Source organism: Phocoena sinus, chromosome 4, assembly GCF_008692025.1.
Source record: "Phocoena sinus isolate mPhoSin1 chromosome 4, mPhoSin1.pri, whole genome shotgun sequence".
In the NCBI taxonomy this organism is placed as follows: domain Eukaryota; kingdom Metazoa; phylum Chordata; class Mammalia; order Artiodactyla; family Phocoenidae; genus Phocoena; species Phocoena sinus.
This window is the reverse complement of record NC_045766.1, coordinates 86,338,412-86,352,076: the sequence shown is the minus strand read 5'-3', so window position 1 is coordinate 86,352,076 and position 13,665 is coordinate 86,338,412. Positions and strand designations below refer to the sequence as shown.

Sequence of the window (13,665 nt, the reverse complement as noted above, 5' to 3'; positions counted from 1 at the left end):
TGTACTGCCTGAGGTCAGCTCGCTCCCAACTACGCAGCGCCAGTTTATTTCTTAAAGGCACTAATGAGACATGCCTCTTCTCTGGGACAAAGTGAGTCAAATAGGGGAGAGAGACCACGAAGGTTACAGCAACTGATGTCAGCTGGACTTGTAAACAGGAGCTAAGGGAAGTTGTTGTGCTCCCATCCCCATTATCCTTACGTGCACTGATTGATTTAGATGCTGGTGATATTTCCCACAAGTGACAGGAAAAGTGGATACCCCCAAATTATATATCAGTCAGTAGATTATCTTTTGACTTCCCCTCTCTAATTCCCCCTTTTCAGTTGATCTATGAACACAGATTGAATGATGTACTTAAACTTTTTATCAAGATTTTAAAATTGTTTTTGTTTCTAAAAGATTATACCTCCTCTTCTACTCAATTAATTCAATTCAATTAATTCAATTTAACAAATATTTATTGAGACCCTGACAAGTGCCAAACACAGTAGAATATAAAGATGAGTGTATCATAGTGATCTTCTGGTGCTTGCAATCTAGTCAGCATCTCCTGGATCTTTTCTCTTAGACAGAGAAAAGGAAACTCAGTTACTTATGAAATCAAAATGAACAGAGAAAAATATTCCTTTTTTTTCTAATTTCCAAATGTTCTGAGTAGTTAAGTGACTGTTTACCCAGAATTTAAGACCTTTCTCTTCTATCATCAGCATTAGAGCCAAGATACTAGGGATAAAGTTCACAGAAACCTCTGGAGAGTCATTTATCTTCTCACATCTCATCCACATTGCCCCATCGCAGAGGCCTGCAATTGGTAAAGAGAGGAACTGGGTGAAAAGGTTTGGACGGATTGTTCGAATCCATCATCAGCACTGGAAAACAACTCAAACTAGGGGATGAATGATTTCACCTCCCTGCGTGAAGGCATCAAACTTACTCCTGTCCTCTCTTATCTTCCTGGATCTTCCATTGTCCTTTTGTTTAAAAAAATGTTGATATCTTATATTTCTAAGAATTTTATTTATTTTTTTTATTTAACTAGATTCTAGAAGACTACCCACATTATTTTACTAGATCTTAAACTCACAATAGTTTTTTAAAAATTCTGTTTTATTTTTATCTCATTTTGTCTTACATCTTATCATCAACTGGCAGAACTAGTCAAAAGAAACAGGGATTATAAATGATTCTAATTCCTAAGAGATAGAGTCAGGGTCTACTCTCAACTTCAACTGTTCAGCCAAACCATATGAAGAAATGTGTAATTTGGAGTAGGCCTCCAATTACACAAATGTGTAATTTGATCTCAGGATTGTTCCTTATTGCCAGAAGAGCAGCTTCTTTTCTTTCGCCCACTTCCATATCTCTATTAGATTAATAGCAGGAGCACAAAGTAATTTGTAAAGGAAATTGCCATTTTCACTTTGGAGTAGCTTGGCAGCATATACGGCATGAGGACAAGCAGGAAATCCAGGGCTGGTATTTCTGCTTGGAAAAAAAGAGAATGACATAGTTAAAGCAATCAAAAATTCTTTACTTGAGATGCATTTATGAAATAGCATATGGATTCATAGCAGTGATGAAAAATAATAAATAAATAAATAAATAAATAAATAAATAAATATATATAACTTTGGGGGCACATATAAGTCTTTTGTTTCTAAACATCACGAATAAGGAAAATAGCAAAAAGAGGCAACACATCCCAGAGTATAAGATTATCATTGTCTACATGAAGGGCTATAGGATCTTGGGCAACTAATTATACTTCTATGCCTTTTTTCTAGCTTTGTAAAGAAAAACAGAAAAGAAAGTCATCATGGCATGGTTTTTTTAATCTCTATGCCTGTTCAGATAGGATAAATATAAGGAAACGGTAGACAGTAGAATCACAAATCTTGTAGGGACGTCTCCAAATCATTTTGCATATGCATTTGAAAAATTTTTAATGTATTATTTAATAATGACCCAATGGAAGGTATATTAAACAGATTTTAAAAGAGGATTTCATGTACTAAAAAAATAGTCATTATTGGGCTAAAAAAAAAGTCAGATAATATTCACTTAATAAAATATACGTGTTTGTTTTTTTTTTTGCCAAAGCATTTTGAAGCCGTGAAGGAAAATGGGATATTCCCAGGAATAGTGGTAAGCACATTTCTGGGGTCGATAAGCTAGAAGGGGATCTTTGGCAAAAATTTTCTTAGAGCCGTCAATTTAAATCCATCTGGAGAAGCAATCAGTACTCCTGTAATAAAACCCTGGCTCTATAACATACCACTGTAATGCCCGATGTAATGCTCCATTTTTATAATATGTTTATCCTGTATTTAATATGACCCAATACCTAGTAGTGTTCAAATATAAATTTGAATAAATGCTGATTATTTCACATGAGATATGAGAATATCAGATAGGGATATCTATCTATATCTATCCATCTAGCCAGATATATAGGTAATATAGATGATGTAAATATAGATACAAATATAGACATGTATGTAGGTATAGATGTACCCCAGGTTAAAAACATAATTAAGTTCAAGTTGGGGATAGATAAATTCATAAAGACTAATTCACCAGTAAGATGTTGCATTACCTACCAACATTCATATTAGGTTGGAAGGCCCAGAGTTAATTATTAGGGCATCTCATAGATAGCATGAACAGGCTGTGTCAGGGAGAGTTATTCCCTCCAATTCTGGGATGGACCGAAATAGAGAAGATCTGTGGTGCTGTTTTCCATGATGTTGGCTCAGGAGTCTTGCCTTCGACTGCAGTCTTAGCTGTGAGCTCTGCCCAGGTGGACCACATCTCTTGTCTGCTCCTTGCCAGAGAAGGACCCAGAAGTCTTGCTCACGTACACCTTCAACCACTGCCAACAGCTACCACAACTCCCATCACAATTCAGCTCTTTCTACCAACTACACATTAACCTATGTGGAATCATCTTTCCCCGAATCTTCAACTGTTTCTGTTAATGATACTGTTTGCTTGTATTGGTATGGAATTTGCAAACTTAAAATGTTTTAAAGTTTTTATTAAAGAAAATAAATGAAGAATACCAAAACAGAAAATTATACAAATTATTCAAATATTTTTAAGACCATGCCACCCCACACCCCTACATTCCCAGTCCCCAGAGGAAAACAGCATGAATTTCAGTGTTTCTTTTCTTTTTTTTTTTTACAGTTTTCATATTTATTATTTATGACATGCATTTTATTACTAAAATGTAATAACATAGATGATCAGCAACTCTGAAAAAATCACATAAGTTCTTCCCAAATAGCCTTTAATTCAGTCTTTCTTTTCTGACACTTAGGCATTTCTTCTGCTTTTAACAAAAGATGACATTATGCATATTGGTTTATAACTTTCTCTTTTCACTTGAAACGTATTCAGGTCAGTTTATTTAGATTTACTCACATGATTCCATTGCATAGACATACCATAGTTTACTTAACCATTACCTAACTGATGGTGATTTCGGTTTTTTAACGTTGTGCTATCACAAACAAGGCTGCAGTAAATATCTTGGCACATATAATTTTAAGTACTTTTGCTATCACTTCTTTATAAGATAGATTTTTAGGCGTGACATTGCTGGATCTTAGGGTATCCCATGTGAATAATTTTTAATAGATGCTCTCACAATATTGTTGTCAGTTTTGGATTCTCTTGTCCTTTATGCTTCTCCTTTGTAGACTCCAACTCAGTCTATGGAAACTTCCTTTGTAATATCATCCTGCCATTTAATCCAGACCTGATATCACCCTGACTACATTTTTAAGATACTATTTAGACCCTAACATGCTTAGACACTGACTTTAGCTTCCTAAGTGATTTTTCTCTATCTGGTTTCTCATTCTACACATTAGAGCCATATTAATCTTCTTAAGAATTATCTTATGTATATCACATCTCTATAATCCCCATTGCCTAAAAAATAGACCTTAACCATGCATTCAGTATCCTTCATAATCATGTTTCAATTTTTCTCATTTTATCCTTATGTCTCCTATTTTAAAATTGGAGAGTGAGGGACGGATTGGGAGAGAGATCTACCATGAACCACAAACTCTTAGACACTTTACATGCCTTAAGTATTTTAATAGTCATATCAGTTTCAGAAGAAGGGAAACTGAGGATTGGGAAGGCAATTTACTCCCTACCCCAGAGCTGTAGCATCTAGAGTTGTGGTTTGAAATTTAGTATATCTGACAGTAAAATGCATGTTCTTACTATCACACTATATTTGAATTCAATTCAGTAAATATTTATTTGACATATACTCCATGTAAAACACTTTGTTATGTGCTAGAGAGCATTAAACATTTAAAAAACATGGAACATAACTGACATTTAATCATGATGCCTGCCTCTCTGGCAACAACTCCCTCCAGGCAGTGAGCTTCCTGCCAGGGGACCTGGTCCCTGGCAATAGCTGACTGAAACAAAGGTGGGCACCTGTTCTGGTGATCTATTGCTACCTAACAAGCCACCCCAAAATGCAGTGGCTTAAAACAATGACAATATTTACAAACAAATCACAAATCTGCAATTTAGGTAAGTCTCAGAGGGGACATCTTGTCTCTGCTACACTCAGCATCAGCTAGAGTGTATTGAAGGCCAGGAATGGGAAGCATCTGAAAGTTTGCTTACTCCCTAGTCTAGAAGTTGGTGCTAGCTGTCAGCTGGGTCCTCGGTGGAGACTGTCACCTGAAACACCTTCTATGTAGTCTTTCCGGCTTGGGGCCTGGGTTCCAAGCACAAGCATCCCTAAAGGGCCAGGCCAAAGCTGTTTTGCCTGTTAGGACTCAGCCTTGGAAAGTATCACTTAGTATTACTTCCACTGCAGCTATAGGCCCACACAGATCCAAGGGGAGGAAATGTAGACCCCAACTCATGCTGAAGGACTATTGACATCACCTTGTAAGAAGAGCATGTGGGATGCTGCTGCCCTCGTTAGAATACCATCTGCCACAGGACCTATGGATGTGCCAGTGACCTGCTGTAGGAAAATAATCCAGGATAATCAAATTCCCTTTCAAGTGAATATAATTTACAAGTAATTTAGAGACTAAAATAGCTGCTGGAGATTCATCTGGAAGGACATAACAGAGAAAGAGGAGGAGGACATGATAGAGCATGCATTCACTGACATTATGGAGCAGTAGACACTAGGAGTAAAAACCCAAGTCTTATTCACTTTTCTGTGTATCCTCAACAGAGTACAGTACAAACACATAGTAGGGGCTCACATGTGTCACATGAAGACATACATGAATGACTGGAAAGAGGGGACACAAAAGAAGAGGTAAGTTTGGAGACGAAAGATGAGATTCTATTAGAAATAGGTTGAGCTTAAGGTTCCAGCTGTAGCTCCTCCCTGAGATATCTAACAAGCAGTTAAGAAGGTGGGTCTGTGGTTCAAAAGAGAGAGCAAGGAAGCCATGCTTAGGAAGCCATGGCCAAGGTCAAACTTTGGCTGAATGAGACTTTCAGGGAGGAGCATGTAGAGGAAGATGGATGAGTAAAGCTCAAGCAAAATAATGAGTGGTTAATGTGATAGGCTTTAAATCTGAGTCGGATTTAATGTCTGTAATACCTGCTTCACCACTTTCTAACTGTGTATTTTCTTAGGTTTGGCTACTTAATCTCTCTGTTCCTCAGGATCTTCTTTTAAAATTAATTAATTAATTTTATTTTTGGCTGTGTTGGGTTTTCGTTGCTGCATGCAGGCTTTCTCTAGTTGCGGCAAGAGGGGGCTACTCTTCGTTGCAGTGCGCGGGCTTCTCATTGCGGTGGCTTCTCTTGTTGCGGAGCACGGGCTCTAGGTGCATGGGCTTCAGTAGTTGTAGCTCGTGGGCTCAGTAGTTGTGGCTCGCGGGCTCTAGAGCGCAGGCTCAGTAGTTGTGGCGCACGGGCTTAGTTGTTCCACGGCATGTGAGATCTTCCCGGACCAGGGATCGAACCCATGCTCCCTGCATTGGCAGGTGGATTCTTAACCACTATGCCACCAGGGAAGCCCCTCCCCAGCATCTTATTGAAACATTGTTATAATAATACAAATTACTCACAGGACTGTGGATTACCTGGTATAATGCCTGCAAAGAGCTTAGAAGAGAGCCTGGCACATAGCAATCAATGTATGTTAATTACCATAACTCTTCTCAGTTTTTTGTTTTTTTTTTCATCTAAAGTTCAGGATTAAGCAGAGGAAGAGCCAGAGAATAACACTGGGCATGAAGGCTTTATGAAACCTTGTGTAATAGTCCTAATGAATAGCTGTGGTTACATTTATTACTGAGTTGCCAAGCATCAAAGAGTTGCTGACTGTTAATAGTTAAGAGGGGGTGACAGGGTGAGTCATATTCTCTAGACCAATATTTCACAAAGTCTGTGCTTTTGGGTATGCTATAGTAATCTATGTTGCATCAAGAAAAAAAAAGTGTGTTCTATACTCAAATAAATTGGAGAAATGCTGTGTTAAGATTAAATAGACTTTTCTTAAATGTATATGCCAATACGAGTTATGGCTGGCTAAGGAGATATAGAGCATCATTTCCCCAACTCTTAGGTTTTTATAGGGATCATTCTGCTAAACCAATGTGTAGAACACAACTTCTCAATGTTAGTCAAGGAAAAATCTCTTGGGAAACTTCTTAAAAATACATATTAGTGGATCCACCTCCATAGATTCTGATTAGAAATTCTGGTGTAGGGTTAAGGAATCTGTATTTTAAAAAAAAACTCCCAGGTGTCGCCTTGCCTCCAGGCAGCCCCGAAGAGTAACTGACCCCTCCCACAACCCCCTTCTCTCTTTCCAACCTATTCTGCCAAAAAATGGCTCCCACAAAGAGGGGTAGCAAAAAAAGGGGGGGGGGGTAATTCTGCCACCAAAGAGATGACTAGAAAATAGAATATCAACATCCATAAACACTTCCATTGAGTCGACTTAATGAAGCATGGACCCCAGGCACTCAAGGAAATCTAGAATCTGCTGTTTATAAACAAACAAATCAAACCAAACAAAAAAACCTTCTTGGGAACTCTCAATGTCATTATTTACACTAGCTCAAGAAAGCTATCTAGGGCTTCCCTGGTGGCGCAGTGGTTGAGAGTCCGCTTGCAGATGCAGGGGACGCGGGTTCCTGCCCCGGTCCGGGAAGATCCCACATGCCGCGGAGCGGCTGGGCCCGTGAGCCATGGCCGCTGAGCCTGCGCGTCCGGAAAAGAAAGCTATCTGAACTGAAGGAATAAGGACTATCCAATAATATATCTAAGTAAGTTATCCAGGAAACATAATGAGGACAAAGATTCATCAAACAAGCATAGCATAACTTTTACCTTCATACCTGTTATGCTTTCAAACACCTTCAGACAGTCGACTGTCAATATGGATGAAAGCTAATGATTTGATTATCATAAAATATAATTAGGCAAAAGTAGTTGTAAGCTCTACGTATAAAGAAATTCAAGGAACTTCCCTGGTGGCGCAGTGGTTAAGAATCCGCCTGCTGATGGAGGGGACACGGGTTCGAGCCCTGATCCGGGTAGATCCCACATGCCGCGGAGCAGCTAAGCCCGTGCACCACAACTACTGAGCCTGCACTCTAGAACCCGAGAGCCACAACTACTGAAGCCCATGTGCCTAGAGCCCGTGCTCCGCAACAAGAGAAGCCACTGCAATGAGAAGCCCGTGCACTGCAACGAAGAGTAGCCCCCGCTTGCCACAACTAGCCCGTGTGCAGCAATGAAGACCCAATGCAGCCAAAAATAAATAAATAAACGTATTTAAAAATATGTAAAATAAAATAAAAACAAAGAGAAGTAATCTAACAAAAAAAAAAGAAATTCAAATTTCTTTGGAATTAGTGGTAATCTGACAGATTTCTAAGAATTCCTAACAGAACTTTCAGGCAGTCAGATTAGACTTTTTAAACCTACTTAGGACTCAAATCTAACACAATGGGGATATTTGTGCTCTCTGTGTGCCTGTTTAAAATTTAATCTAGGAAAAAGCTCCCTAACTGAGATTTATTTGAAGATCAAAAGAGACCTGAGAATATGCTGATCTAAGAGATATACTGTTAAATCTAATCTAAGAGAGAGTGTCTGAGACCATTTGGAAACAAGACAGTTTTTTCTTGTGAACATCCTAACTCAGAAGAATTTAGCAAAGAGTGAATGGTTATATATACTTCTACTTTTACAGTCTGCTTTAAAACTTTTATGGTAAAAAATAAAAGAAGATAAAAGCATAACATACCTTCCAGGCATCTCCTTACCCACTCAGGCAGTTAATCATTCTATATGTCTGACAAGATAGCATTTGGTTGCAGTCACTCTCTGCCTTTTCCAGCACCCTTGGTGCAGAGGGGATGCGAGTAAGGATAAATTAGCCTATGAGAGGCCACCCATGCTGCACTCTTCCAGACTGGAAAAAGATAAAGAGACATGACCATTAAATGCAACCCATGGTCCTATGTTAGAGCCTATAATGAATATTATTGGGACAAATGATTAAACTTGAATGGAGTTTGTGAATTCAGTGTTCGTCAGTGATAATTTCCTTATTTTAATCCTTATGTTGTGGTTATCTGGAGAATGTCCTAAACTATTCAGGAGTGATGGGCACCACCTTCCAAACGTACCCCCAAATGGTTTCAGAAAGAATGTTTTTGTGTTATCCTTGCAGCTTTTCTGAAGTTATTCTGAAATTATTTCTGAAATTGTTTGAAATTATCTTAAAATTAACATTATCTTTAGCATTTAGAAAGACTACATTCATTTTATCGTTTGTGTTAGTTTATCATTGATTTTCTCAGGTTCTCTAGGTAAACTACCAAATCACCTGAAAATAATTTTACTTCTTTTAACTAAATTCCTGTACCCCTTATTGTTTTCTCTTTTTAAATTCTGCTGGTTAATAACTCCAGGACAGTGTTCAATAGTAACAGAGATAGTGGACATTCCTGACTTTTTCCTAATCTTATTTGAAATTCCCCTAATATTGCCCCATTAAACACAATTTTGGCTTTAAGAAATATGCATCATTTCCTATTTTCTTGAGCAATTTTTTTTTAATCAGGAAGCATCTTTCAAGAGCTTTTTTCTTCATCTAGGGAATAGTCATGTGATTGTTACTCTTACATCTACTAATGTCATGCTCATATTAATAGATTTCCTAATACTGAATCATCCTTGCATTCCAGAAATGAATCCCACTTGTTCATGGTACATTATCTTAATGTGGTATTGTGTCCTGTTTTTAAATGTTTAATCTAGTATTTTTGCATTGATATAGGATGATTGCTTGTAAACATATTTTCATGTTAGAATTGCGTTCCTCTGTACTGTTTTTAGCAGAACAGCCTCCATGAAACGGTGCTTGGTGGTAACAGAAATGATGTGGGAGGAGGTGTCAGGGAGAGATGGAGAGACTTGGCATTAGAGTCACACAGACCTTTGGGAGGTTTCTGGCCCCCTCTCCTTACTGACTGAGTGACCTTGGAGAAATTATTCCTGCTCTTCTACCTTCTATTTCCTCATCTGTCCAATAAGAGAACCATGGGTTGTGTGAGGACAAAACGATGTCTATAAAGACTCCAGTACAAACATACATAGATACAGAGAACAGAGTAGTGGTCACCAGAGGAGAAGGGCACAACGGATGAAGGGGGTCAACTGCATGGTGATGATGGAAACTAGACTTTTAGTGGTGAGCACACTGTAGCATATACAGAAGTCAGACTATAGTGCTGTACGTGAAACTGATATAATGTTATAAACCAATGTTACCTCAATTAAAAAAAAATACCAGTACAATGTCTGGCACAATGTAAGCCCACATAAACATTGGGCTATTTTGCTATAAAGAATTATTTTCCTTCTGCTGCTTCTCACATTATGAAAATAAACGTAGTGTTAGGATATATGTAAACAGATACCATAGTCTCCTCAGGAGCCACTCAGTGCCTCAGCTTAAATGGTCCCCAGGATTCTGCTATGATCACCGAGCCCAGACCGGCTTAGTGAGCCAGTTTTGTATTTTGTCCCTTCTTTTATAGTCACCCCATTCCAGACTAGAGTTTCCACGTAGACAGTAAGTGCCATGTGGGGGACAGGGTGGGGGGCTGTGAAATGAATGGAAAAGGAAGATAAACTTTCTTGAATCCCTACTACATGCCAGGGGCTAATTGAGGTCTATTTGTAGTTAATAGGTGAGGAAAGTTGGCAGGTAGCATCAAGATCTCAAAACCTGAGAGAACCAGCTTAGGGGTAGGGGTGGGTGTCGTCTCTCTATCTAAGAGTTGAGATTAGCTTTTGTTCTTTTCTTCTTACCCTCTCCAAGAAGAGGAGAAGGGAAAGATGCATTATCTCTGAGTTGAGCTCCTGGCTACTTAATCTCTTAGTCAGTGTTCTGAGCCTGGGGAAATCTTTCTGTACGGGGCTATGTCATGCTTCTAGGACTCCTGAGTGTGGAGAGGGTAAGGAGAGTGCTAATTTATTGATGCATTTATTCTACATCTCTTTATTAACTCAGAGATGAAAAGGCTGTCTACCACTCTAAGTCTGGTAGACAGAGAATTGTGGGTGTGTTGGGGAGAAAGAGGTTGGCCTAAAGACACTGGCATTTGTGCTGAACCTAGAAAGTTGAAGCTAAATAGAAAAGCAAAACCTGTGGGAGACACGTAGTGCAGGTACTAAGAAACAGGCTCCAGACTGACCCAGACCGGGGGCTACATTTTGTCTCTTTCTTGCTGTTGACCTTGAACAAGTTCCTTATGTTTTCTGAGCTTTAATTGTATTGTCTGTAAAATGAGGGAAAAGGACCTAATATATATGGGTTCATGGTGAAATTAAAGGAAATGATGCAGGGAAATCACTTAGCCTAGTGCGAGTCCTCAAAGATAATGACTGTTATTATTATCTGGTCTTCAGTAGTGTTCCTCAGTCTTGCCTTTGTCAATAGTCCTTTCCTCAAGTTTCTTTTTTTTTTTTTTTAAACAGCTTACTGAGATATGATTCCCATAACCATACAATTCATTCATTTAAATTCTGTATTTTTTAAATACATTCATAAAGTTGTCCGCAGTGTATATTAGAACATTTTCATCAACCCCCAGAAGAAACCCCCTGCCCATTAGCAGTCGCTCCCTACCCCTCCTCCACTACTCCCCACAATGAGCTCTAGGCAACCACCAATCTATTTTCTGTCTCTATAGACTTGCCTGTTCTGGACATTTCCTATAAATGGAATCATACAGTATATGATCCTTTGTGACTGGCTTCTTTCACTTAGCATAGTGTTTTCAAGGTCCATCTATGTCAGACCATGTGTCAGTACTTCATTCCTTTATATGGCCAAATAATATTCCATTATACAGATATACCATTTTATTTTACACATTTTATTTTACATTTATTTTTTTTTACACATTTTATTTTACATTTATTTTATATTTATTTTTATTTATCCATTCACCAGTTGAAGGACATCTGAGTTGTTTCTACTTTTTGGCTATTATGAATAATGATGATATGAACATTTGTATTCAAGTTATGTGTGAACATGTTTTCATTTCTTTTGGGTATATACCTATGAGTGGAATTGCTGGGTCTTATTGCAGCTCTGTGTTTAATCTTTTGAAGAACTGAGAGACTGTTTTCCCATGTGGCATTTTACATCCCCACAAGCATGTTATCCTTTCCAACATGTGATATTATCTGTCTTTTACATTATAGCCAGTGTAGTGGGTATGAAGTGGTATCAAATTGTGGTATTGAAGTGCTTTTCCCTAATGAATAATGTTCAGCTTCTTTTCATGTGCTTATTGGTCATGTGTATATCTTCATTGGAGAGATATCTATTCAGATCCTATGAGCATTTTGAATTCTAAGGTTTTTTTAATATTCTAGATACAAGTCCCTTATCAGATATATGATTTGTAAATATTTTCTCCCATTCTGTGGGTTGTGTTTTTTTTCTTTCTTGGTATTATTTGTAGCACAAAAGTTTTTCAAGCTTCTTTTTAATGTAACTTATGGAAGTCTATATTTCAGCATTTAGCTCCTACAAAAATATTCCAGTTGCTAGACTTTCAATGGAATAGTTGGCCTTGTACTTCATTGACAAGACTGAAGCCCTCAGTATGTAAATATCCTGTACTCTTAACTCTTTTCATCACAAAGCTCTTGACCTACGTAGGTATCTATCCCCCTCTCTTTTCCTTTATTCATACTCTTGAAATGAGGAATATATATCCTCATCAAGACCAACCTTCCAACTGTAAGATGACCTCGTCCCCTCCATCTTCTCCCAGGAACTTTAATATTTTAATAAAATATTAAAAAAATATATCTGCATCCTCCAAATATACATCTCCAGCCATGGCCATGATCTCTACCCTGCACTTCACTTGGATGATCTACAGATATCCTCCAACTCAACATGTCCAAAATTGAATTCCCCTCCTCAAGCCATATCTTAGAGTCATCGTGAAAATCAAATGAGAAATATTTGGCATAGTAAGTACCAAACAAATGGGAACCCTAACATGATGGTGGGACCACACCATCTCCTGAGGCAGCCCTGAGTCTGCAGAGAAAACTGGACATATGAGAGATGTGGGACTTCTGACTTAAAAGTCAGGAGCTCCGTGGGGAGCTCTTAAGAACAAGGACATTGGCTTCCTTTTCTATAATATGAGATTTTGTAGAACTTAAATGATATAATAAAGACAAAGTACCTAACATGCTGGTAAATAATAAGCATGGGATGAAAAATAGAAAATAAGCAACAGTAAACCCCAAGCAGAAACTATGTGAAAAACTGATTCTTCTCTTTGCCTAAATATTTGCCCATTGATTGTTTGCCAGCATCCATTTTTTTTAAAAATCTCTAATTATTTTATCCAAAAGTGTGCTTTTGTCGGTGGTGGTTGGTGGTGGTTAGTGTTGATAGTGTGAAAGTTTTGTCCTCCTAAAGGATAGTCAGCAGTGGGAATATAGGATGACCCAGGATATCTGTTTTTCAATTTCGACAGCAGTTTGTGTTTCCCAGATGTTAGCTCTGCTGACCTTCAGCTTTCAGAGGTCACCTCAGCTTCCAGCTTCCCACTCATGGTATCTCTCTTTTCTTGCTGAGCACAGGCTGGCATCGATCCCAGTTTCTCCTTTGAGATTCAGCAGAAGATCCTGATGGAGGAGGATAATGCCCAGAGAAAAGAGTCCAAGGAGGACAGAGTTGGTGATGGGCAACATGTCGTGAGATCTCCCTTTGTGTGCACTTCATCCTCAGAGGTTTTCAGTAAATATTTATGAGTACCTACTCTCTGTGATGCATATTGGGAATGACCTGGCATTTCCCAGTATGAACCCGGGAGTCCAGCAAACACCAGGAAGATAGGCTGAGGCTGTCAATTCTAGCCTGGAGCTTTGATCATGTGCTTACTTACCCCACTGAGCACGTGCTGAGGTTTTGTTTGGACCAGATGCTGAGTGACAGGCAGGCCAAAGCAGCCGATGTGGAGAGGTCTTTTCCAGTGGCTCATCAGTCATTCAAAAATCAAGATGGGGCTTCCCTGGTGGCGCAGTGGTTGGGAGTCCGCCTGCCGATGCAGGGGACGCGGGTTCGTGCCCCGGTCCGGGAAGATC

General features: G+C 38.7%; 1 long non-coding RNA gene across 1 annotated transcript; it reads right to left on the bottom strand.

The window, feature by feature from the left end:
* Window positions 1-443: 443 nt before the first annotated feature.
* LOC116753574 lies at window positions 444-4,240 on the bottom strand. Its single transcript, XR_004349768.1, has 2 exons — window positions 2,604-4,240; window positions 444-1,485 (listed from the first exon to the last, which is right to left on the bottom strand). It is a non-coding gene; the product is annotated as an uncharacterized LOC116753574 (long non-coding RNA).
* Between the last annotated feature and the right edge of the window lie 9,425 nt (window positions 4,241-13,665).